This window comes from Chiloscyllium plagiosum, chromosome 3, assembly GCF_004010195.1.
Source record: "Chiloscyllium plagiosum isolate BGI_BamShark_2017 chromosome 3, ASM401019v2, whole genome shotgun sequence".
NCBI classification, from domain to species: Eukaryota; Metazoa; Chordata; class Chondrichthyes; order Orectolobiformes; family Hemiscylliidae; genus Chiloscyllium; species Chiloscyllium plagiosum.
This window is the reverse complement of record NC_057712.1, coordinates 125494007-125520160: the sequence shown is the minus strand read 5'-3', so window position 1 is coordinate 125520160 and position 26154 is coordinate 125494007. Positions and strand designations below refer to the sequence as shown.

Below are 26154 nucleotides of genomic sequence, written 5' to 3'. Positions count from 1 at the left end.
AGGTGGGGGAGAGCAGACACTATATTCACAGTGAGGTTAGGAGATGAGGGGACACTGTATTCTCAGTGAGGGTGGGGGAGAGCAGATACTGTATTCAGAGTGAGGGTGGGGGTGAGGGGATATTGTATTCACAGTGAAGGTGGGGGAGAGCAGAAACTCTATTCACAGTGAGGGTTGATAAGTGTGGATGTTATGTTCATAGTGAGTGCTTGGGAATGTGAGGGACTTGGGTTAGGGGAGCCTCATGCTTTCCATCTTACGATTACCCCCTCCCTGTTCTTGACTACTTTCGTCGTCCCCTCCCCTTGCATGCCCCTGTCCACCTTCACACCTCAGTCCGGTTCCCCCTCAGCTTTCTGTCCTCTGGGTTGGAAGATTAGTCATGACCTGACTGAATGTGCAGCTGTCTCGCAGGGCCGAATGGCCTCTTCCTGCTCACATTCTCCAAAATGCTTAAAAAGTATGCCAGCGCTTGTGATTTGCATGTTGTTGGGCATTGTCACTGATAGGCAAATTAACTCAGAAGTGTTGGAACTTGAATTGACTGTGCAAGTTGCTGAATTTCTGGAGGGTGACGGTGTGCACTGTCCAAATTTACATTTCAATGTAAATTGTACACCTCAATTAACCTTTCCTGTGATCAAAACAGGCTGTCAGTCAGAGAACGAGGTCATGGGAATCACTTGTTTTAATGCTCCCAGACACCTCAATGCATTGCTGACATCCTAGGACCGATCATAAGGTTGCATATGTTTCCAGGCTCCATAATGTTTTGTATAACATCCTCAGTGGGAAGATTAATCCAAACTTTACATTATAATGTGATATAGGGATTCACTGAGAAAGTTTAGGGTCATCAAATATCTCAATACATTCTCGAGTGCACGTTCTCCATGTAGTCTCACCTTGTTCTTCTTAGCATCCAATCATAGAAGCCCTACCGTGCAGATAGAGGTCTTTCAGCCCATCAAGCCTGCACCGGCCCACCTAAGAACCACCTGGTCCCACTCCCACCCTACCCCTGTAACCCTGAATTTGCCATTGGCTAACACAGACACCCTCCATATCCAGGGGCACTACGCATAATTTAACACGGCCAATCCCACCCAACCTGCACGCCTTCACGATTTGCAGTCGCCAGTGTTGGACTGGGGTGGACAAAGTAAAAAACTCCATGACTACATAACCCCTTTGCTGTAAGTTCTGTGTCGTGTGGTCATGATATACAACCACCTGATGAAAAGGCAGCGCCTCAAAAGCTACTGCTTCCTAATAAACCTGTTGGGCTAGAACCTGGTGTTGTGTAGTTTTTAACTTTGCACACCTTCAGGCTGTTTCCATCAGTTAGAGATTCTCGAACCTGGGGGCGGTGATAGTCTAAGGATTAGCTCCAGATCGTTCAGGAGACTTTCTACAAGCAGAGAGTAGTGGAGTTTTGGAACTGTCTTCCTCAAGCAGTGGTCGACGCTAATCCAGTTCTTACATTTAAATCTGAGATAGACTTTTTTTAAAGTAAGGGTATCAAGGGATATTGGCCCAAGGCAGACATATGGAGCTAGTCCACAGATCAGCCATGACACCATTGAATCCCAGAGCAGGCTCAAGAGGCTGAATGGCCTACTTCTGTTCCTGCAAATTCCAGAATGAAACTGATTACTATGACCTTTGCCTTCTTAATTCACACAATCTAAAAATACAAATCAAACTTCAAGCTATACATACTCCAGCCCACTTTAGAACCCAGGTTTCCACAAAATTATATGACACGGTGTAAACACTCCTACTAAATTTAAAACCAGCAACACAGAAAAGATTTATCCCGTGCAGCAATCAATAAAAATTCGAGTGGCCATGAACTATTTACAGTAAAAATTAACAACTTTATTTCTTCAAGTATAACAGAGAATAATTAACTAACCACTATTTACAATTTCTTTCCCTAACCTAACTTTTACCTTCCCTTCTATAATACTAGTCTGATAAAACTCCCAATTAAGATTCACAAAACAACACTTCTTATCTCAAAATCAGGCAGCTTTCGCCCTTTGATTTGGATCTTCCTGTGTCTTCTTTTTTTTTTCCCTTAGGAATTGCTGAGTCACAGATTACTGATCGAAAAGATATTTTTAAGAGAGCTATTTTTCAGGCAGTCGGTTTACATGCTGTAGCTCAGCAGTTCCCATTTCCCCAGCCTTACACCCCCAAAACATCGGATTGTGTCATTGGCTTTTAAGATTGTCAATATACTCAATTCAAACTGGTTTGGAATTTGATTTTTTTTGGGGGTATAATTTAAACTGATTGGCTGAATTCAAATTTGTTTTTGTCTCCAGGCGACGAGCTAATCGAATTGTTCGACCAAACGTTACACACATTGCCGTCTTATTAAGAACACTTGGTGCTGTGTCTGGTAGTTTCTGCTGCTTTTAACTCTCTTAAAGTACAACCACATCTTCATAACAAAATAATACCACTATCATAAACCTTTATCACAATTTGCTTCATCATGCTGTTTCCGCAGTCAGTTAGTTTAAGAATCCAAAAGCAGCATTATTTGCAGAATTGGAGTTTCAATAAAATCTTGAGTCACTTGGCTGATTTGAACCTTTGTTTCTGCGAACTTTGTCCCGAACTTGTTGGCTTACATCCAACAATTCGTATGTGCTTATGAAAGGCAAATTCACTTGATACTGCTGTGCACGTGTGCCTTTAAAAATCCAGTTATTGGAGAGCATCATTATCCCAGTGACGAACCTAGCAATTCACCTTTTCTTTCTGATGTGAGTTACAAAGGTGGATATTTCCAGAGAGTCTGAGGCAGGATCGCTGCACTGTCAGCTACTCCAGCAAGGTAAGTTCATCCACTTGTAACTCGTGAAAAGAGTAATCTGCGTCATTCTAAAACTTGCTGCAAAACAGTGTAAAACGTGAACATCCGCTGGACTGTCACTTGCCCTGCTTAAATTGGTATACTCTGAATTCTGCCAACTGTCTCATCAAGTAGCAGCAGAAAATACCAAAAATGCTCAACAGGTCTGGCAGCAGCTATGGAGGCAGAGAGAGCTGATATTGAGCTTTTGACTTCCCTGCTCCATTTAACGATCCCAGTCTGTCCTTTCCGCCTCCACTGGTGACTCTTTTCTCCGGAAGGTTTTTATTCATGTCCCAGGAGCTCGGTTGTAACATTTCCAACCTGGCTGAATTGTTTAGTCCTCCGCAGCTTAAGCCAGTTTTGTTCTTTTTCAATCAATTCATTCGTGGGACTCGCTGGCTGGGTCAGCATGTGATGCTCCGTCCCTAGTTGCCCCTTGAGAAGATGATGATGAGCTGCCTTCTTGAACTCCTGCAGTCTACCTGCTGTGGGTTGACCCACTATGCCCTTGGAGAGAGAATTCCAGGATTTTGACCCAAAATAAATGAGAATTCCGTTCCTCAGTGTCTTTGAGCCACCAATCTTCCAGTTAACAGCTAAAAGCCTTGATGCATTACACCACAGAGATTGACGTAGCTACACCATAGCACCTCATGTTTTGATGAGGCTGTGTTGGTTTCTAGAGTGAATGTTGAGTTTAACAGAGAGAGATCAGAAATGAGCCAGTTCTGGGCACAACATTATAGGAATTGGTGTGAATGCTTTGGAGAGAGAGCAGAAGTGATTTACTAGAATGGCTCCGGACATGAGAAACCCCAGTTTTGAGGATAGACTGCAAGGGGTTAATGGCTCAGTGGTTAGCACGGCTGCCTCACAGTGCCAGGGACCTGGGTTCAATTCCAGCCTCGGGTGACTGTCTGTGTGGAGTTTGCACATTCTCTCTGTGTCTGTGTGGGTTTCCTCCGGGTGCTCCGGTTTTCTCCAAAGTCCACAGTCCAAAGATGTGCAGGTTAGGGTGGATTGGCCATGCTAATTTGCCCATAGCATCCAGGGATGTACAGACTAGGTGGATTGGTCATGCTAAATTGCCCATCATGTCCAAGGCTGTTCAGGCTAAGTGGATTGGTCATGCTAAATTGCCCATAGTGTGCAGGCTAGGTCATGCTGTTATTGTGCAGAATGCATTGGTTAGAAATGATGTGGAGGTAAGTTCAATTGAGGCATTCAAGAGGGTATTGGATGGTTATTTGGATAGAAGTGGTGTACAGGGACATGGGGGAAAAGGCAAGGGATTGGCAGTAGGCAATAGACCCAGGTTAAGTAATAGATTAAATAGTAGGACTGAATACCTTCCTTCTGCAGTGTAATAATTTTGTGATTCAGAGATAAGTTTGACGTTTTTTTTCCCCTAACAGCAACTTTGAGTGATTGTGCCTTCTACTGTTTACAGCTTTGCAAATTATCCTGAAATTTCCCAAAATCTGTTCTCTTCCCCATAAAAAGCTGAAGGATGACCTTATGGAAGTTTATAAAATCATGAGAGGCATCAATAGGATAAATAGGCAAGCAATTTTTCCAGGGAGGGGTAGGGGGCTTAGGTTTAAGGTGAGAGGGGAAAGATTTAAAAGAAACCTAAGGAGGAACTTTTTCACACAAAAGATGGTGCGTGTACAGTATAAGTTGCCAAGAGGAAGTTTGGGGGCTGGTGCAATTACAACATTTAAAAATGATCAGGATGGGTTTATGAATAGAATCAGTTTAGAGGGATATGGGCTAAATGCTGGTGTTATGCCACAGTAACGAACTCTGCTGTTAATTAAACTAAATGCCCAGAAAAGCTCACCTCACCTCATAAACTGCTAAAACGTATGAATGACAGAGAACACACAAATTCCATTACTTAAAGAAAATAATATCAATTTATTCTTTAACTCTAACAGTGAACGTTGAACAACTCGAAGCCCCCTTTTCTCTTAACTGCTTATTATCTGCCTCCCGCGCTATAACAATATACTGTTTCAATAAAACATTTATTAAAATTACATCAACTTAATTTCAAAACCATACAGCGGCTGTCATCGTCAGTGTCATTCTGCTTGTGGCTAAAGATCTCCCTGGGTCGTCTTCTTCCGTTTCAATATGAAGTTGTTACATATGAAAAGGTACCTTTGATAGACAGTGTTTTAATCTTTTAGGTCTCTCTCTGTCCCTTTGTCTCTCTCTCTCACTCTCTCCCTCCCTCTGTCTCTATCTCTCTGACATATTGTTCATTATATAAACATTAAAAAGTTGTAAGGCCAGTACCAAACTCAATAATTCCTTTTCTATGGTGGAGTATTTTCTCTGGGTAGGTATTGAGTTTCGGTAAAAAGTAGCCAATTGGCTGTTCAATTCCATCTTCATCTTCCAGTAGTAGTGCAGCTCCAACTCCTATATTGCTAGCATCGATTGCAACTTTGTGGTTTCAAAAAATGGGACTATGTCAAATTGGGATGTCTGGTCAGCATGGATGAGTTGGACTGAAGGGTTCGTTTCCATGTTGTGTGATTCTATTTTATCTTTTAACTTCAGTTTGTGTGTGTGCGTGTATGTGTGTGTGTATGTGTGTATGTATGTGTGAGTGTTTGTATGTGTGTGTGTATGTGAGTGTGTGTCTATGTGCGTCTCTGTGTGTGCGTGTTTGTTTGTGTGTGTGTGTGAGTGTATGTGCTTGCATGTGTGTTGGGGTGCTGATTCTCCCATCTCACATAACATATTTCTTCCAGCAATATCCACATGTGGAAAATGAATTAACACAATGTGTAGGAAGTGGAATAAAAAATAGTCATTGACATATTGAATAGGGAGCTTATTTGAAAGTGCTTTATCCATCGAATCATACAGCACAGAAACAGACCCTACCGTCCAACCAGTCCATGGTGACCATAATCCCACACTAAACTAGTTCTATCTGCCTGCGCTTGGCCCATGTCCCTCCAAACATTTCCTATTCATGACCTTATCCAAATGTCTTTTAAATGTAGTGACTGTACCTGCATCCACCCCTTCTTCTGGCAGTTCATTCCACACAAAACCCAATCTCTGTGTAAAAAATGTGTTCCTCGTGTCCTTTTTTAAAGCTTTCTCCTCTCACCTTAAAAATATAGTCCTTCACCTGACAAAGGAGCAGCGCTCTGAAAGCTAGTGATTTCAAATACATCTCTGGTATTGTGTGACTTCTGACCTTGTCGAGCCCAGTCCAACACTGGCACCTCCACATCTTAAAAATATGCCCCCGGTTTTGAACTCCCACACCTGAGGGAAAAGACCCTTGTCATTCACCTTATTTCTGCACCTCATGATTTTATAAACCACAATAAGATCCCCCCTCAACCTCCTACACCCCAGTGTAAAATCTCCCAGCCTGTCCAGCCTCTCTTTATAACTCAAACCCTCCATTCTCAGCGACATCCAGGTAAATCTGTTCAGATCCTTCTCCGGGTTAATAATATCTTTCCAAAACCGGGTGACCAGGTGGTGATGAGAATATGGAAGGTAGGGGAGGGGATGGAGTGACCTAGCTCCTCCTCCAGCTCCATTTTGATGTAATCCCCTCCTTCTCTTCCTACATGTCCAACACCCTTAATGTTATTGCACTGTCCTGGAGAGGTTTTGTGGCTAAATTTGTCATTTAGTAAATGCATGAGTGACGTAGCTATGGGGAAGAAGAAGCACTCAGTTGTGGATCAAAGCACCTCTGGCCATAAAAAAGAGATATATAAAGGAAAAAAAGAAATGAGACCATGGAATTTGATACTACAGGCAATAGTTGAGGTCATAGAGTTATAGAGATGCACAGCATGGAAACAGATCCTTCGGTCCAACTCAACCATACTGACCAGATATCTGAATTATTTTAGTCTCATTTGCCCGCATTTGGCCCATATTCCTCCAAACCCTTTAAATTCATGTCCCCATCCAGATGGCGTTGATATATTGTAATTGTACCAGCTTCCACCACTTCCTCTGGCAGCTCATTCCATACCCGCATCATCCTCTGCACCAAAAAGTTAACCCCCATGTCCCATTTATATCTTTTCCCTCTCACTCTAAACCTATTCCCTCTAGTTCTGGACTCCCACATCCCAGGGAAAAGATTTTATCTATTTATCCTATCCATGCCCCTCATGATTTTATAAACTTCCATAAACCCCTCAGCCTCCGACGCTCCAGAGAAAACAGCCCCAACCTGTTCAGCCTCTCCCTATAGCTCAAATCCTCCAAGCCTGGCAACATCCTTGTAAATCTTTTCTGAACCTTTTCAAGTTTAATGACATCTTTCCTACAGCAGGGACACTAAAACTGAATGCAGTGACCAATATAAGTTATTTATAGAAATAAGAGGTAAAGCCATGAGGGAGGATCATACAGATATTGCTTAAATGTGGAGTTCAAACCTCTTTGTTAATTAAAACAAAACACCCAGAAAAGCTCGCCTCACCTTGTAATCTGTTAAAATATGAGTGAGAGAATTCCTAAATTCCACCATTTAAAGAAAAATGACAATTTATTTTCTTAACTCTAATACTGAACACTAAACAACTATTTACAAATCCAACCCCCCCCCCCCCACTTTTCTTAACTACTTACTATCCGACCCCAATTCTATAAAATATGCTGTTCCAATAACACACTTATTAAACATTGCATTAACTTAATCTCAAGACCGCACAGTCTCTGCCTTCTCCACTGTCTTCAATCTTCCAGCTATGATCTCCCTCAGTTGTCTTCTTTCTTGTTTTACAGCAAGTATGTTATACATGAAAGTGTACCTTTGATAGTGAGTTTTTGTAATTTCTTTGAGAGCAAGATGTTAGATGGGCAGTTTGCTCTCTGACTAATTTTTAAAATACGCACGTTTTTTATACCCCTCCTTTAACATCATACCATCACATTGATCCAATATTGACAAACCAGTAAGTTCAAATGCAATTTGGTTTCAGTATTCTGGGCATAATTTAAACTAATTGGTTAAATTTGAATTGTTGTCAAAACAGCAACCAAGACTCAGGTATCCATTTAACAAACACATGTATCTGTTTTGGAAAAGCTCATCTCCCAGCTTTCCATTTGGGCAACTGAATTCAGAAATTCAGAAAACATTTCTATTTTAAAGTGAATGTGCGTGCTTTGGACTTTGTCACAATATGATTAGCTGAGGAAGAGCAGGAGTTGTGTGATTATTAGCACTAGGAGAAAGTGAGGACTGCAGATGCTGGAGATCAGTTCGAATGTGTGGTGCTGGAAAAGCACAGCAGGTCGGGCAGCATCCGAGGAGCAGACGAATTGACGTTTCGAGCATAGGCCCTTCATCAGGAATGACTCTCCTGCTCCTCAGATGCTGCCTAACTAATTATTAGCACTGTGGACCATTGCTATAAATGTTATGTATCAGTGAATTAAATCATGTAGTCAATCAATTAGTGTTCTGCCTGCCTGGGAATGGGATCCTGTCTCTCAAACAGCAACAGCCCCTTCTATTATTCATGCCTTAGAGAACAATATCGGGCTTCCACAGGACACAGCAGACCACTAAAGGTTCAGAGGAATGTCAGTTAGCATGAGCGTGGGGCTTGGGTGACCATCGTGGCCAATTCTTGCACTCTACAAAAAAACCTGTATCATTTTCTCCTGCATTTCCAATTTCAACAGGGATTGGGTCAATACTGGTCAAGGAAATTTGCATATGTAACTATGAGTCAAGAGTGTGGTGCTGGAAAAGCGCAACAGGTCAGGCATCACTCGAGGAGCAGGAGAATCGATGTTTCGGGTGTAAGCCCTTCATTCCTGACTGATGCAGTATCCAGAACCTTTGGGAAGATCAAAGACCAGATTCCTAATGTCCTTTTGAAAGGAATGTTGGTTTCTGATTTCACTCCTCGGGGGAGTAACTTTAAAGTTATTTTCAACTTTACGATTTTGAAAGTACCTAACCAGCCACCTCCAGGACTTCTCCCACCAATAAAAATTGAGATTCTTTAACGGCCCCACAGTCACTCACTGAGGAATTACCACAATGTGTTGCCTTACCTGCTAAGCGACAGTAGTGATTGGAAGACAACATTTTACACATGAATTTAGACATGACTCCAGGTACTATTGTGTATGAAGAGACATCCTCTTGATCTCTGGGCAATCTAATTTGTCACTGGCGCAGATCATTATAGAGTGCACTTTGGATTTGCTATTTGTAATCATTAACAGAGACATGGCTGAAGGCCTTATGCCCGAAACGCCGATTCCCCTGCTCCCCGGATACTGCCTGACCTGCTGAGCTTTTCCAGCACCACACTCTTGACTCTGACCTCCAGCATCTGCAGCCCTCACTTTCTCCATACGTAACTATGAGTCAATCTTTGAGTACATGGAGTGAAATTGTACAAACGATCCTTATGTTGATATTCCTGACATTGAAGAGGCAGACTGACAGCTGAATGCATTTTTCTGGGCTGTAATAGGATAAATAAATTAGCTTGCGGGGCCTGTGTCGGGCCATGTGTTTTTTTAAAGGTACAGCGATCATTGATTGGCACGGGACTGACTATGAAAAATATCAGTGCTGTGGCTCCAAAATACGGTGAAGGAGTTATTGAACCCAGAAGGAAATCCTGTTCAGCCACGTCTCTGTTAATGATTACAAATAGCAAATCCAAAGTGCACTCTAGAATGATCTGTGCCAGTGACAAATTATATTGCCCAGAGATCAAGAGGATGTCTCTTCATACACAATAGTACCTGGAGTCCAATCTAAATTCATGTGTAAAATGCTGGTCTTCTAATCACTACTGTCGCTTAGCAGGTAAGGCAACACGTTGTGGTAATTCCTCAGTGAGTGACTGTGGGGCCGTTAAAGAATCTCAACTTTTTTTGGTGGGAGAAGTCCTGGAGGTGGCTGGTTAGGTACTTTCAAAATCGTAAAGTTGAAAATAACTTTAAAGTTACTCCACCGAGGAGTGAAACCAGAAACCGATATTCGTTTCAAAAGGGTATTAGGAATCTGGTCTTTGATCTTCCCAAAGGTTCTGGATACTGCATCAGCCAATTCATGTTTCCAAAACCGAGATGGGCAGGCAAGCGAAGGATTGCGTGGGAAATAAATAAGAAAAAGTACACAGGAAATTGCAGCAGATGTTGCTCATTCCAGGTTTTCGGTAGTGCCATATAAGGCCATAAGATATAGGAGCAGAAGGAGACAATTTGGCCCATCAGGGTCTGCTCTCCCATTCAATGGGATTATTGCTGATCTGATCAGTCCCAACTTCACTTTCCTGCCTTTACCCGAGAACCCTTAAATCCCCTTATTGATTAAAAATCCCTCTATCTCAGAGTTGAATGTACTTAATAATCCTGTCTTGACAGCCCCCTGAGGTTAAGAATTCCACAGATTCATTTCCCTCCGAGAGAAAAGATCTTCCTTTTCAATGCGCCTTTAATGTACAAGCCTTTATTCTGAGATGAGGCGCTCTGGTCTGAGGCTCTCCCTCGAGGGGCACATCCACCCTGTCAAATCCCCTAAGTTTATATTTCATCCCCTTTGAAATAAAATTCAAAATTCCATTGGTGTTCCCTATTATCTGCTAAATGTCAATGCCAGCTTTCTGTGATTCAGGCACTAGGACCTGCAAATCCCTCTTCCATAGCTGTCTGCAGTCTTTCCTCATCGAGATAATATTCATCTCCTCTGTTCTTCCTGTCAAAGTGCATGATCTCACAAATATTCCATCTGCCATGTTTTTCCCCTGTCGCTTAACCATCAGAGACTTGTAGTCAAGTTTAACCTCCTGCAGCCCCAAACTTTATTCCCATATTCCTACAAATATTTCCTCTTCGGATAATGATCCACTGCTCTTTCGAATGCCATTATTGAATGATAATCTCAGGGTTACCTCAGATTACAACAGAATCTTGATCAGATGGGTTGAGAAGTGGCAGGTGGAGTTTAATTCAGATAAATGCGAGGTGCTGCATTTTGGGAAAGCAAATCTTAGCAGGACTTATACACTTAATGGTAAGGTCCTAGGAAGTGTTGCTGAACAAAGAGACCTTGGAGTGCAGGTTCATAGCTCCTTGAAAGTGGAGTCATAAGTAGATAGAATAGTGAAGAAGATGTTTGATATGCTTTCCTTTATTGGTCAGAGTATTGAGTATAGGAATTGGGAGGTCATGTTGCAGCTGTACAGGGCATAGGTTAGATCACTGTTGGACTATTGCATGCAATTCTGGTCTCCTTCCTATTGTGAAACTTGAAAGGGTTCAGAAAAGATTTACAAGGATGTTGCCAGGGTTGGAGGATTTGATCTATAGGGAGAGGTTGAACAGGCTGGGTCTGTTTTCCCTGGAGCGTTGGAGGCTGAGGGGTGACCTTATAGAGGTTTGCAAAATTATGAGGAGCATGGATAGGGTAAATTGACAAGGTCTTTTCCCTGGGCTAGGAGAGTCCAGAACTAGAGGACATAGGTTTAGGGTGAGAGGGGAAAGATATAAAAGAGACCTAAGGGCAACCTTTTCACGCAGAGGGTGGTACGTGTATGGAATTAGCTGCCAGAGGAAGTGGTGGAGGCTGGTACAATTGCAACATTTAAAAGGCATCTGGATGAGTATATGAATAGGAAGGGTTTGGAGGGATGTGTACCTGTGCTGGCAGATGGGACTAGATTGGGTTGTGATATCTGGTTGGCATGGATGGGTTGGACTGAAGGGTCTGTTTCAGTGCTGTACATCTCTATGACTCTGTGATACTGCATCCCAAATTGAAACCATTCATTCCGAAAACATGCTTTTTGCCATGTCATCAATGCTTCCTTTTGCCAATCCTCTCAAAACAATGTCTTCTGCTTTGTAATTCTTCCACCAATGGGAACAGCTTCTCCTTGCCCACTATGGTACAGAAGGACCTTGTTTGGTCCATCGTGCCTGCTTCAATTCTATTTACCTAATGCCAACCTAACCCCTTTTCCCCACATCCCTGCAAACCATTTCTATCGAAATAATCATCCAATGCCTTCCTGACTGCTTTGCTTGAACCTGCATCCACCACATTTCCAGGCAGGGTCGCCCAGACTCTAACTGCTCAATGTGTCAAAACGTTGTTTTTCCTCCATCACTCTTACTTCATTTGCACAGGCCACTTGAAAGCTGCGCCCTCGCGTTCTTGTTTGTTTTACAAGTGTGAACACTTTCTACCTGTTTGTTCTCCCTCAGCATCTTTTGCTGAGAAGTAACTTGCCATATTTTCCTGATGGCAAGGCCATTCTTGTCTTAAAGGTATCAAATAACTTTTTGAGCCACAGGATGGCAGGTCATAATGACCAATGGAGTGTACATCTGAGGTCATGGACACACTATGTGTCAAGGGCGTCTGTGGGAAGTGTCACTGGGCAAATTAACTCGAGTTTCAGGTTAGAGAACTTCACCAGTGTCTGAAATCGCTGTTGTGTATCTGTGAGGCAAGGATCAATGTGGATAACCCACATTGGGAGATGGTCACACTGCAGATTACAAGCACAAAGGCAGAAAGGGATTGGGAGATGACCAGGAAGTCTACAAAAACAAGGCAAGAATCCCCCCAAGTCAACGTTTTGAAGAATCCCCCCAACTCAACTTTTCTGAGTCGACGTTCTATTTAAGAAACTGGTGGAGGAAACTCAGGGGAGTCAAGCCCGAAGCACCGCAAGTGTCTCAGCTATACACGGGAGGAGGAAGGAGAATCATAGAATCCCTGCAGTGTGGAAGCAGGCCATTCAGCCCATACCAACCCTCTGAAGAGAATCCCACCCAGACTAATCTAACCCAACCGTCCCGTAGCCCAACACTTCAACTCCCCCTCCCACTCCACCAAGGACATGCAGGTCCTTGGACTCCTCCATCGCCAGACCATGGCAACACGACAGTTGGAGGAAGAGCGCCTCATCTTCCACCTAGGAACCCTCCAACCACAAGGGATGAACTCGGATTTCACCAGTTTCCTCATTTCCCCTCCCCCCACCTTGTCTCAGTCAAATCCATCGAATTCAGCACTGCCTTCTTAACCTGCAATATTCTTCCTGACCTCTCCACCCCCACCCCAGTCTGACCTATCACCCTCACCTTGACCTCTTTCCACCTATCACATTTCCAACGCCCCTCCCCCAAGTCCCTCCTCCCTACCTTTTATCTTAGCCTGCTGGACAAACTTTCCTCATTCCTGAAGAAGGGCTTATGCCCGAAACGTCGATTCTCCTGTTCCCTGGATGCTGCCTGACCTGCTGCGCTTTTCCAGCAACACATTTTCAGCTCTGATCTCCAGCACCTGCAGACCTCACTTTCTCCTTATCCTTCAGAGGGTCAGTGTGGACTTGTTGGGCTGAAGGGCCTGTTTCCATACTGTAGGGAATCTAACAAAATGCCCCTTTATCCCAATTGTCTGTCTCCTATTAGTTAGTCAACCCATCTATCCTTATTAATAAATTACCCCAACACCATGGGCTCATATCACAACAACCTAATATGTCATTGAATATCCAAATATGTTTAATCCACCAGATCCCCTGTATCTATCTTGCTTTTCCCTCCTCAGCAAACTCTAATACATTTGTCAGACGTGATTTCTCGTTTGTGAGCCGTGTTAACTCTGCTGTATAAAATGTGTCCCACTATATTACATCCTTTACAACTGAGTCTTACATTTCCCCATGGCCAATGGTAAGCTAAATGGCCAATAGCTACCAATGCTTCTGCCTCCCTCCCTTTTTGAATACATTGGAAAATTTCTAACCTTTGGGATTTTGCCAGAATATAAGGATTCTTGGAAAATCATAACTGGGGCATCCATTAACTCAGTAACTGCATAGTTTAAAATGCCAAGTGCAGGGGACTAATTGGCCATTACCCCAACAGTATCCCTGCTACATCTTTCTCTCCTGATCTATTTCCTGTGCCCCTTGAATATTTAGTAATTTTAAGATGCTATTAGTGTCTTCTATACTGTGAAGACTGATGCAGAGTATTTATTCAACTCCTCTGCCAATCCCTGGTTACCCTTTATTATTTCTCTAACTTCACCTATGTCCATTCTGCTATCTCTATTCCTTTTCATGTATTGAAAGAAACTTGCTATCTGTTTTCATATTACTAGCTAGCTTGCACTCATAGTTTATTGTTTCTTCATTAGCTTTCTTGTCAACTTTTTGTAGACTTTTAAAACTTTTCCTTTGCTTTAACACCTAATTTTTACCTCATTACATGTTTATTTTCATTCTCTTTAATATTAACCGTACCTTCCCTGTTTAACCATGATTGGTTTATCCCCTTCCCAGAAACCTTTTTTCCTCACTGGGAAATATCTTTGGTGTGAGTCATAAACTGTTTTTTCTTAAAATCGGCTATTATTCCTCAACCATCTGCTAAACACCTTTCCCTGTCCGCATAGAAAACTCTTTCCTCAGCCCTGTGTAGTTATCTAATTTGGATTTGTCTCACACAGTTATTTATTTTATTCCAAAGTCATTGGATCCATTTTTTTCCAAGCAACTTTCCTGAAGAGATGGATAGATTCATACAGCGCAGTAAAGGCCCTTCAGCCCATTGAATCTGCACCAACATAGCTACGACTAAAAATGCGCTATTCCTAATTTCCTGCACTTGTCCCATCTCCTTGAATGTTACGATATTTTTGAAGTACTCATCCAAACTTTTTTTAAAGGTTGTAAGATTTCCATCCTCCATTATCTACCCAGGCAATGCAGTCCAGATTTCCACCACCCGCTGAGCAAAAACATCTTTTCCCAAATCCCTTTTGAATTTCCTACACCTTACCCGAGGACTATGCCCTCTTGTGATTGACCCCTCAATCAAGAGGTCTCTATTCTCTATTCCCCCTGTCCATGTCATTCATAACCTTATACCCCACAGTATTTGCCTCATTATATGTTTATTTTCATGGGTGAGTCACGAACCAGAGGACACAGTTTAAAAATAAGGGGTAGGCCATTTAGAACAGAGTTGAGGAGAAACTTCTTCACCTAGAGAGTGGTGGGTGTGTGGAATGCTCTGCTCCAGAAGGCTGTGGAGGCCAAGTCTCTGGACTCGTTTAAGAAAGAGTTGGATAGAGCTCTCAAGGATAGTGGAATCAAGGGTTATGGGGATAAGGCAGGAACAGGATACTGATTGAGGGTGATCAGCCATGATCATAATGAATGGTGGTGCTGGCTCGAAGGGCAGAATGGCCTACTCCTGCACCTATTGTCTATTGTCTAGTGTCTTGTCCACCCACTCCCTCAATTTTCTCTGCTCTAAAGAAAGCAACCTAAACCTGTCTAGTTTCTCCATCCCAGATGTTATGACACGCTGGTAGATTGGCAGTTCTCCTCTCAACTGTTCAATTTTTCCTGGCCTTATACCCCCAAATCATTGGATTGTGTCATTGACTTTTAAGATTGTCAATACACTTAATTCAAACTTGTTTGGAGGTGGGTATTTTGGGGTATAATTTAAACTGATTGGTCAAATTTAAATTTGTTCTTGTCTCCATGCAACCAGCTAATCGAGTTGTTCAACCAAATGTTACATTATATCTTTTTTCAGCATACTTGGTGCTGTCAGGTAATTTTTGCTCGCTTTTAACTCTCTTCAAGGTACAGTAACCTACATATTCATAACACTAGGCAACATCCTGGTGAACCTCATCCGTACCCCCTTCCAATGCTATCGCATCCTTCCTGTAGTGAGGTGACCAGAACTGCACACAGTACTCCAGCTGTGGCCTAGCTAATATTCTGTACAACTCCAACATTACTGTCTTGCTCCTATGCTCTATGCTATGCCTGATGAAAACAAGTGTCCCATATGCCTTCTTAACTACCTTATTCACGTGCTCTGCCATCTTCAGGGATCTGTAAATAATTACCCCAAAATCCTTCTGTTCCTCTAAGCTACCCAGTGTCCTGCATTTTATAGAATACACTCCATAAGTTCTGCCATATGATTAGCTTCAGTCCTGAAGGAGGGTTACCACCTGAAATGTTGACTTCTCCACCTCCTGATGCTGCCTGGCTTGCTGTGTTCTCCCAGCCTCCTGCCTGTCCACTTTGGATTCAAGCACTTGCAGGTTTTTTTTGTCTCTAACCAAATATGATTAGTTTTGCTAGTATGATCTACCTGTGGTTAGGTTGATACCTGCCCCACCAGAGCAGCTCTCTTTTACTCCAGTACTTGTGCCAGTGCCCCATGCACTAGACAGGGTGGTGAAGAAGGCATTTGCCATGCTTGCCTTCATTAGTCCAATAATGGAGCGTTGGGGTTGGGACTTCATGTTGTCAATGTACAAGACATTGGTGAGGCCAGTTTTCGAATACTGCCTACAATTGTTGAGGACTGTTGTTAAACTAGAAAGATTTACAAAGAGATTGCCGGGACTGAAGCTGTTTGACTTATAAAGAGAGGCTGAATAGGCTGGGATTTTTTTTATCCCTGGAGCATCAGAGGCTGAGGGGTGACCTTACAAGGATTTATAGAATCATGAGGGGCACAGACAAGGTGAAAAGTGAAGGTCTTTTTCCATTGTTAGGGGAGTGCCAAACTAAAGGTTTAAGGTGAGAGGCGAAATAATTAACAGGGACCTAAAGGGCAGCTTTTTTACGCAGAGGGTGGTGCGTGTATGGAATGAGCTGCCACCTATTTAACTCCTCAACTTTATTTACCATGTCCCAGTGTCCCCATGGCTCAGGAAACAATTCATAGGTCATTACCTTGGAAGTTTTACTTTTCAATTTAGCTCCTAACTGTTCAAGATCTTCCAGCAAAGCCTCCTTTCAGTCCTAATTTGGAGATGCCGGTGTTGGACTGGGGTGGACAAAGTTAAAAATCACACAACACCAGGTTATAGTCCAACAGGTTTAATTGGAAGCACACTAGCTTTTGGAGCGACGCTCCTTCACCTGATGAAGGAGCGTCGCTCCAAAAGCTAGTGTGCTTCCAATTAAACCTGTTGGACTATAACCTGGTGTTGTGTGATTTTTAACTCCTTTCAGTCCCATCAACATATTAGTATTAACGGAGGTGACAGCAACTGGACCCCTCCCCTCCCTCTCCAAGTTGCTGTCACCTCCTTGGGTCTGAGGAGATGTTCTTCACCCTGACACTGGGCAGGCAGTACAGCCTTCAGGACCCCCGCTCACGGTTGCACAGAACACTATCTATCCTCCTTACTGCGTCTTCACCTACACAACCACAGTCTCATTTACTCCCCAACTCTTCAATGACTCCCTGTACCAATGATGTAGTGGAGCTGGTGTTGAACTAGGGTGTACAATGTTAAAAATCACACAACACCAGGTTATAGTCCAACAGGTTTATTTGGAAGCACTAGCCTTTGGAGCGCTGCTCCTTCATCGGGTAGCTGTGGAGCAGGATCATAAGACACAGAATTTATAGCAGAAAATTACATTGTCATGCAGTTGAAATGATATACTGAACAAACCTAGATTGCTATCAAGTCTTTCATCTTTTAGAATGAGTTGCAGATTCATTAATACGTAAATCCCAGAACTTCTTTTACGTAACATTCTCTAGATAACTTCAGGTATTATTTAAAAAAAGGTGACATCTCAGCTCGGACAATGCATTAAAGGTGTGAGGTTAGGGTCCATCTGTATCCCAACCTTGAGTCAGACTGGTTCTATTTCCAAAGTAGGAATTTATAAAATATTACATGGATTGACTGCCTGCATTAACTGTCTGCAGATTGTGTGCTTTTTGAGCAAAATAGAATGTATCTGCAAATATAATTCTGCAAATGCAGTTTCACCCCATGGACTTATATGTGTGTTTGCATGCATGAGAGAGAGTATGAGCGTGTGCATGTATGTGTGAGTGCACGTGAGAGAATGTGTGCTTGCGTGTGTGCATGGTTGGTAAAGTGTGCATGCAAATATGATGAGGTATAAGCCTGTGAGAGGGTGTATGTATGGGTGTAGGTGTGGGGGTGTATATGTATGAGAGGCAGCATGTGTATGAGAGAGGGTCTGCGTGACTATGTCAGAGTGTGTGTGCATGTGTGAGTGTATAGTGTAGTGGGGTCACCTGCAGTGTGACATGAACCTAAGGTTCCGGTTGAGGTCATCCTCATGAGTACTGAACTTGGTTATCAGGCTCTGCTCGGCCACTCTGCATTGTTGCGTATCCCAACATCTGCCTTGGAGACTGGACACCCAGGAGCGGAGAAACTACACCATGCTCTTCATGTTCTTCACATTCTGCAATATATTATCGATGAGGATGAGCAGGTGACCCCACAATATTATACACTCTCCCTCTCTCACTTACACACACACACACACGCACAAACTCTCTCTCTCTCACATACACCCTCCATGCTTACATCCATGCACACACCCTCTCACAGGCTTATGCCTCAACATTCTTACATGCACACCTTACCAACCATGCACGCACACAAACACACACTCTCTCATGCCATCTCTCAAGCATGGCACGTTAGCTCAGTGGTTAGCACTGCTGCCTCACAGCATCAGAGACCCAGGTTCAATTCCTGCCTCGGGCAACTGTCTGTGTGGAGTTTGCACATTCTCCCCGTGTCTGCGTGGGTTTCCTCCCATAGTCCAAAGATGGGCATGTCAGGTGATTTGGCCGTGCTAAATTGCCCGTAGTGTTAGGTGGATTAGTCAAGGGTAAATATAGGGGGGTGGGTTTCCCTTCGGAGGGTCGGTGTGGACGTGTTAGGCCAAAGAGCCTGTTTCCACATTGTAGGTAATCTATCTAATCTATACTCCATCATACTCTCACACACACACTTTATCAAGCATGCACTCTCAATCTCTCTCATGTCGACGGGGTGAATTTGCAGATACATTCTATTTTGCCCAAAAAGCACACACTCTGCAGGCAGTCAATGCAGCCAGTCAAACCATGTAATTTTTTAAAAATTCCTACTTTGGAAATAGAACCAGTCTGACTCAAGATTGGGATACAGACAGCCTCTAACTTCACACCTTTAATGCATTATCTGAGCTGAAATGTCACCTATTTTTATAAAGCCTTAAGTTACTTCAAAAATGTGACTTAAAATAAGTTCTGGCATTTACATATTAATGAACCAAAACCTGCAATCCATTCTAAAAGATGAAAGACTTGACAGCAATCTAGGTTTGTTCAGTATATCATTTCAGCTGCATGACACTGTAATTTTTTGCTATAAATTCTGTATCTTATGATCCTGTTCCACAGCTACCCGATGAAGGAGCAGCGCTCAAAAAGCTAGTGCTTCCAAATAAACCTGTTGGACCATAACCGGGTGTTATATGATTTTTAACTTTGTCCCCGTACCAAGGTGCTATCGTCAGATCTGTCATTCATCCCGCACTCCCCGTACAGTAACTGTTGGACAATTTCAGATGCTGAGACACCTCAAGGACTCTCCCCTGGGTGCTTGTACCTCTCTCATTTACATTCACAACCTTCTGTCTTTACAATTCCTTTTTAAGCTCTGTTTATTTGTCCTTTCTGTTTTATGTTACTCCCTCTCTTCCCTATAACCTGTTTTAACTGATTATGTAGCTTTCTTGTATATTCTTCCTCATCGTTCTGACTTTGACCTTTTATTGTCTGGCTTGCCTTTCTTTCAGTAGCAAACTGAAATATAATGTTGTCAGGGCCCATAGCCTTTGCAGTATCCACTGTCTCCAACTGTTTCTTGATATCACATGGAGTGAATAGAATTGGCTGAAGACTGGTATCTGTGATGCTGGGGACCACTGGAGGAGGCCAAGAAGGATTATCCACTCAGCACTTCTGGCTGAAGATTGCTGAGAAAGATTCAGCCTTACCTTTTGCTCTGATGTGCTGGGCTCTCCCATCACTGAGTATGGGGATATTTGTGGAGCCTCTTCCTCCAGTGAGCTATTTAATTGTCCATCGCCTGGATGTGGCAGGACTGCAGAGTTTATATCTGATCCATTACTTGTGGAATCCCTTAGCTCTGTCTATCACTTACTGTTTATGCTGCTTGACATGTTTGTCATAGTCATGTTTGATACCTTTAGCAAGTTGATACCTCATTTCTCAGTCTGCCTGATGTCGCTTCTGTCCTGTACTCTTCATTGAACCAGAGTTGATCTCCTGGTTTGCTGGCAATGGTTGAGTAGGGGATAGGCAGGGCCATGAGATTGCAGATTGTATTGGAGTAAAATTTTGCTGCTGTTGATGGCCCACAATACCTGTGGTTGAAGAAATTCCTTCTCGTCTCAGTTCTAGAGGGTTGTCCTTTCACTTTGAGGTGGCGTTCTTAGGTCCTGGTCTCTCTTGCTCGTGGAAACATCTTCTCCACATCCACTCTATCCAGGCCTCTCAGTATCCTTTAAGTTTCAATCAGATTCCCCCCAATCCCCTCCTCTGTTTAAACTCCATCGAGTCAGACCCAGAGTCCTCAACCACTCCTCATATAACAAGCCCTTCATCTCCAGAATCATTTTTAATACACTCTCTGGACCCCCTCCAATGCCAGCACACCCTTCCTGAGATATGGGGCCCAGAGCAGCTCATAATATTCCAAATGTGGTTGGACCAGTGTCTTAAACAGCCTCAGCAATCCATCTCTGCTGTTGTAATCTAGTCCTCTTGAAATGAATGCTAATATTGTATTTGCCTTCCTAACTGCCAACTGAACCTACATGATAACCGCAACAGATTCCTGAACTTGGACTCCCAGGTCCCTTTGTGCTTCAGCTTTCCCAAGCCTTTCCCTTTTTAGAAAATAGTCTGCATCTCTATTCTTCTGACCAAAATGCAAAACCTCACACTTTGCCATCTGTACTTCTTTGCACTCTCTCCTCACGTGTCCAAAACCTTCTACAGCCTCCCCACTTCCTCAACACTACCTGTCCCTCAACCTGTCTTTGTGTCATCTGCAAATGTAGAACAACGCCCTCAGTTTCTTCGTCCAAATTGTTAAGGTACAACATGAATAGTTATGGTTCCCAACATAGACCTCTGCAAAACTCCACACGTTACTGTCTGCCTTCTGCCAGTCAGCCAGCCCTCTATCCATGCCAGTACCTTGCCCCGAACCCCATGGGCCCTTATCTTGTTTAGCAACCTCCCGTGTAGCATGTTGTGAAAGGCCATCTAGAAATTCAAATATATCATATCCGCTGGCTCTCCCACACCGTCCCATGGCCCAACATTTCAACTCCCCCTCCCACTCTGCCGAGGACATGGAGGTCCTGGGCCTCCTTCACCGCCGCTCCCTCACTCACCCATTGTACTCCATGCTACTTTCTCCCCACCTCCACCCTCCTCCAGCTTATCTCTCCACGCTTCAGGCTCACTGCCTTTATTCCTGATGAAGGGCTTTTGCTCGAAACATCAATTTCGCTGCTCCTCAGATGCTGCCTGAACTGCTGTGCTCTTCCAGCACCACTAATCCAGAATCTCCTTTGTCTAACTTGATTGTATCGCCGCAAAGAATTCTAACAGATGTGGCAGACAAGATCCCTCCCAATGTACTTCCAATTACTTCATGATCTCATCCTTAATAATGGTCTCTTAAAGTCTTACCAAAGACTGCGATCCTGTTAACTAGCCTATAGTTGCCTATATTCTGCTTCCCTCCCTTCTTAAACAGGGTTGTTACGTTAGTCATTTTCCAGTCCTCTGGGAGCCCCCCTAACTCCAGTGATTCCTGGAAGATCACCACCAATGCCTTCACAATCCCCTCAGTGACCTCCTTCAGAAGCTGACATGTAGTCCATCGATCCGGGTAATTTATCCACCTTCAGACCTTTCGGCACCTCCTCCTTAGTGATGGTCACGACACTCCCCTCTGCCCCTTGACTCTCTTGACGTTTTGGTGTGCCTGCAAGTGTGTTCCAATGTGAAAAATGACGGAAAGTTTGCAGTTCAATTCCTCTGCCGTTTCTTTGTTCCCATTACTATTTCTCCAGCCTCGTTTTCCACCGGTCCAATGCCTATTCTGACCTCTCTCTTACCTTTAAATATTTAAAAAAACAACCTCTTGTAATCTTGCGGTGTATTACTAGCTCACTTACTCACATATTTCATCTTCTTTCTTGTTTTGTCAAACGTCCTCTGATGGAATTCCCAATCATCTGGCTTTCCTCAAATCCTCGCCACATTGTACATTTTTTCTTTTGCTTGAACACTTCCCTGACTTTCCTGTCAGCCATAGTTGCCTTGTCCTCCCCTTAGTATATTTCTTCTTCCTTGGGATGAATTTCTGCTGGGCCTCCCAAATTGAATTCAGAAGCTCCTGCTCCACCGTCCCCCCTCCTGGGCTCCCGTTCCAGTTAATTCTGGCCAGCTCCTCCCTCATGTCTTTGTCCTTACCTTTACTCAGCTGTAATGTTGTTACTTCTGATTCCAGCTTCTCCCTCTCAAACTGTCAGGTGAATTCTGTCATATTATGGTCACTGGTCCTTAGGAGTTCCCTCACCTTAAGCTCCCTAATCAAGTCTCCCTCACTATGCATCACCAAATCCAGAATTGCCTGTTTCCCTGATGGACTCTACCAGGAGCTGCTCCAAAACCGTCTCATAGACATTCCACAAATTCCTTTTCTTGGGATCACTGATTTTCCCAGTCCATCCGCACATTAAAGTGTGCCATGATTATTGCAATGGTGCCTTTCGAGCATGTCTTTTCTGACTCCTGATTTATTTTCTTCCCCACATCCTGACTACTGCTAGGAGACCTGTCCATAACTCCCAACGGGGTCTTCTTTCCCTTTGCAGTTCTTCAACTCTATCCACACAGATTCTGCTCCTTTCGTCTCTGTATCACTCTTGCTAGCGATTGAATTTCATTTCTTACTGACAAGGCAACCCCATCCCCTGTACCCATCTGCCTGTCCTTTCAATAGGGTGTGTATCCTTGGATGTTTACTTCCCAATCCTGATCTCCTTGCAGCCATATCTCTGTGATACCTGCAACATGGTACAACACAGAAAAAAGGCCCATTTTGTCCAACAGCTCAGAATGTGTTCGTGTAGAGTTTAAAAGCATTATCAGTTTCTCTTCTCATTCAGGGAACCAGTTACTACAGCAGAAGTATTTGATTTCTGCAAGGAGTACTTTTGATTAGATTAGATTCCCTACAGTGCGGAAACAGGCCCTCCGGCCCAACATGTCCACACTGACCCTCTGAAGAGTTACTAACTCAGACCCATTCCCTCTGACTAACATACCTAACACTATGGGCAATTTAGCCTGGCCAATTCACCTGACCTGCACATCTTTGGACTGTGGGAAGAAACCGGAGCACCCGGAGGAAACCTGCACAGACACGGGGAGAACGTGCAAACTCCACACAGACAGTCGCCCGAGGCTGGAATCGAACCTGGGACCCTGGTGCTGTGAGGCAGCAGTGCCGCCATACTTGGTTAATGATTCTGGTTATAAATTTGTGGGGTAGTAGAACTGAGAAAGTTTTGGCTGTCAGATCTATAACAAGATCGTATCAGCAGTCTTGCAAATTATTTACCAGGAATCAGTTTAATAGAGCCCTAAAGGATTTAGAAAGAGTGCACTATCTCTGGACTTGAGTCACTGTAATGGATAGTGTCAGGAAATGAATTAAATTTTGTTTTGCTGCATGTTGCTATATTATTCCAGCTGCCTGATCGAGTTTGATGCTGTCAATAGTGAGAAGGGATCCATAAATTATGAAATTAAATCTGAAATTGGGAATGGAAATGTTCAGAAAACATGCTGGGAGTAGTTTATAGGCTTTGCAATACATAATTGTTAGGGACTTTTATCTCGTACAAATCAGAGATATCAAACTGACAAGGGCTGTTTAGCAAATATGTTTACAGAATGCTTTTGTGATCATTGCCATCGAGTCAGAGAGTCATAGAGATGTACAGCTCGGAAACAGACCCTTCTGTCCAACGTGTCCATGCCGACCAGATATCCTAACCTATTCTAGTCCCATTTGCCAGCACTTGGCCTATATTCCTCTAAACCCTTCCTATTCACATACCCATTCAGCTGTGGCATCGTGGGTCAGTGATTAACACTGCTGCCTTATAGTACCAGGGACCTGGGTTCAATTCCTACCTTGGGTGACTATCTGTGTGTGCTTCCCCTCACAATCCAAGGATGTACATGTCAGGTAAATTTGCTGTGCCAAATTGCCACAGCAATAGGTGTACTAGTCAGGGGTAAATACAGGGTGGGTTACTCTTCAGATTGTCTGTGTGGACTTGTTGGGCTGAAGGGCCTGTTTCCATTCATCATGGAATCTAATCTAATTTTGAAACAAAATGCTGTAATTGTACCAGTATCCACCACTTCCTCTGGCAGCTCATTCCATACACCACCCTCTGTGTGAAAAAGTTGCCACTTAGGTCCCTAAACCTATGCCCTCTAGTTCTGGACTTCACCACCCCAGGGAAAACACCTTGTCTGTTTAGAGTTGAGAGTGTGGTGCTGGAAAAGCACAGCAGGTTAGGCATCATCAGAGAAACAGGAGAATCAACATTTTGGCCAAGAGCTTTTCACCAAAATGTCAATTTTCCTGCTCCTCGGATGCTGCCTGACCTGCTGTGCTTTTCCAGCACCACTCTCGAGTCTGATCTCCAGCATCTGCAGTCCTTACTTTCACCTTGTCTATTTACCCTATCCATGCTCCTCATGATTTTATAAACCTCTATAAGGTCACCCCTCAGCCTCTGACACTCCAGGTAAAACAGCCCTAGCCTATTCAACCTCTCCTTATAGCTCAAACCCTCCAACCCTGGCAACATCCTTGTAAATCTTTTCGGAACCCTTTCAAGTTTCACAACATCTTTCCGATAGGAAGGAGACCAGAAATGCACGCAATATTCCAACAGTGGCCTAACCAATGTCCTGTACAGCCGCAACATGACCTCCCAACTTTTTCACTATCCTATCTACCTGTGACTCTACTTTCAAGAAACTATAAACCTGCACTCTGAGATCTCTTTGTTCATCAAAACTCCCTAGGACCTTACCATTAAGTGTATAAGTCCCACTAACATCCCAAAATGCAGCACCTCGCATTTATCTAAATTAAACTCCATCTGCCACTCCTCAGCCTATTGGCCCATCTGGTCCAGATCCTGTTGTAATCTGAGTTAAACTTCTTTGTTGTCCACTACACCTCCAATTTTGGTGTCATCTGCAAACTTACTATCTATACCTCTTATGTTCACGTCCAAATCATTTATATAAATGATGAAAAGCTGTGGACCCAGCACCGATTCTTGTGGCACTCCACTGGTCACAGGCTTCCAGTCTGACAAACAACCCTCCACCACCACCCTCTGTCTTCTACCTTTGAGCTAGTTCTGTATCCAAATGGCTAGTTCTCCCTGTATTCCATGTGATCTAATCTTGCTAATCAGTCTCCCATGGGGAACCTTATCGAATGCCTTCCTGAAGTCCATATAGATCACTTCTACTGCTTCTCCCCCATCAATACTCTTTTTTACTTCTTCAAAAAACTCAATCAAGTTTGTCAGACATGATTTCCCATGCACAAAGTCATGTCAGCTATGCCTAATCAGTCCTTGCATTTCCAAATCCTCAGAATTCCCTCCAACAACTTGTCCACCACCAATGTCAGGCTCACTAGTCAATAGTTCCCTGGTTTGTCCTTACCTTTCTTAAACAGTGGCCAACCTCCAGCCTTCCAGCACCTCACCTGTGACTATCGATGATACAAATATCTCAGCAAGGGGCCCAGCAATCACTTCCCTAGTGTCCCGCAGAGTTCTTGGGTACATCTGATCAGGTCCTGGGGATTTATACACTTCTATGTGTTTCAAGACATTCAGCACCTCCTCCTCTGTAATATGGACATTTTTCAAGATGTCACCATCTATTTCCCCACATTCTGTATCCTCCCAGTCCGTCTCCACAGTAAACATTGATGCAAAATACTCATTTAGTATCTCTCCCTTCTCCTGCATCTCACAGCACCAGGGGCCCAGGTTCAATTCCAACCTCGAGCGACTGTCTGTGTGGAGTTTGCACATTCTCCCCGTGTCTGCGTGGGTTTCCTCCGGGTGCTCCGGTTTCCTCTCACACTCCAAAAGATGTGCAGGTGAGGTGAATTGGCCATGCTAAATTGCCTGTAGAGTTAGGTGCATTAGTCAGAGGGAAATGGGTCTGGGTGGGTTATTCTTCAGAGGGTAGGTGTGGACTTGCTGGGCCGAAGGGCCTGCTTCCACACTATTGGGATTCTATGATTCTATGATTCCTGTGGC

The 26154-nt window shown here is 43.5% G+C and overlaps 1 protein-coding gene across 1 annotated transcript in view; it reads left to right on the top strand.

The window, feature by feature from the left end:
- The first annotated feature begins 2794 nt into the window (after positions 1-2794).
- The window catches only part of xdh (xanthine dehydrogenase), a 143732-nt gene continuing 120372 nt past the window's right edge, over positions 2795-26154 (top strand). The window contains exon 1 of the mRNA XM_043675419.1: positions 2795-2851. The gene's annotated coding sequence lies outside the window, so the exon portion shown is untranslated. The remainder of the gene's footprint in view (positions 2852-26154) is intronic.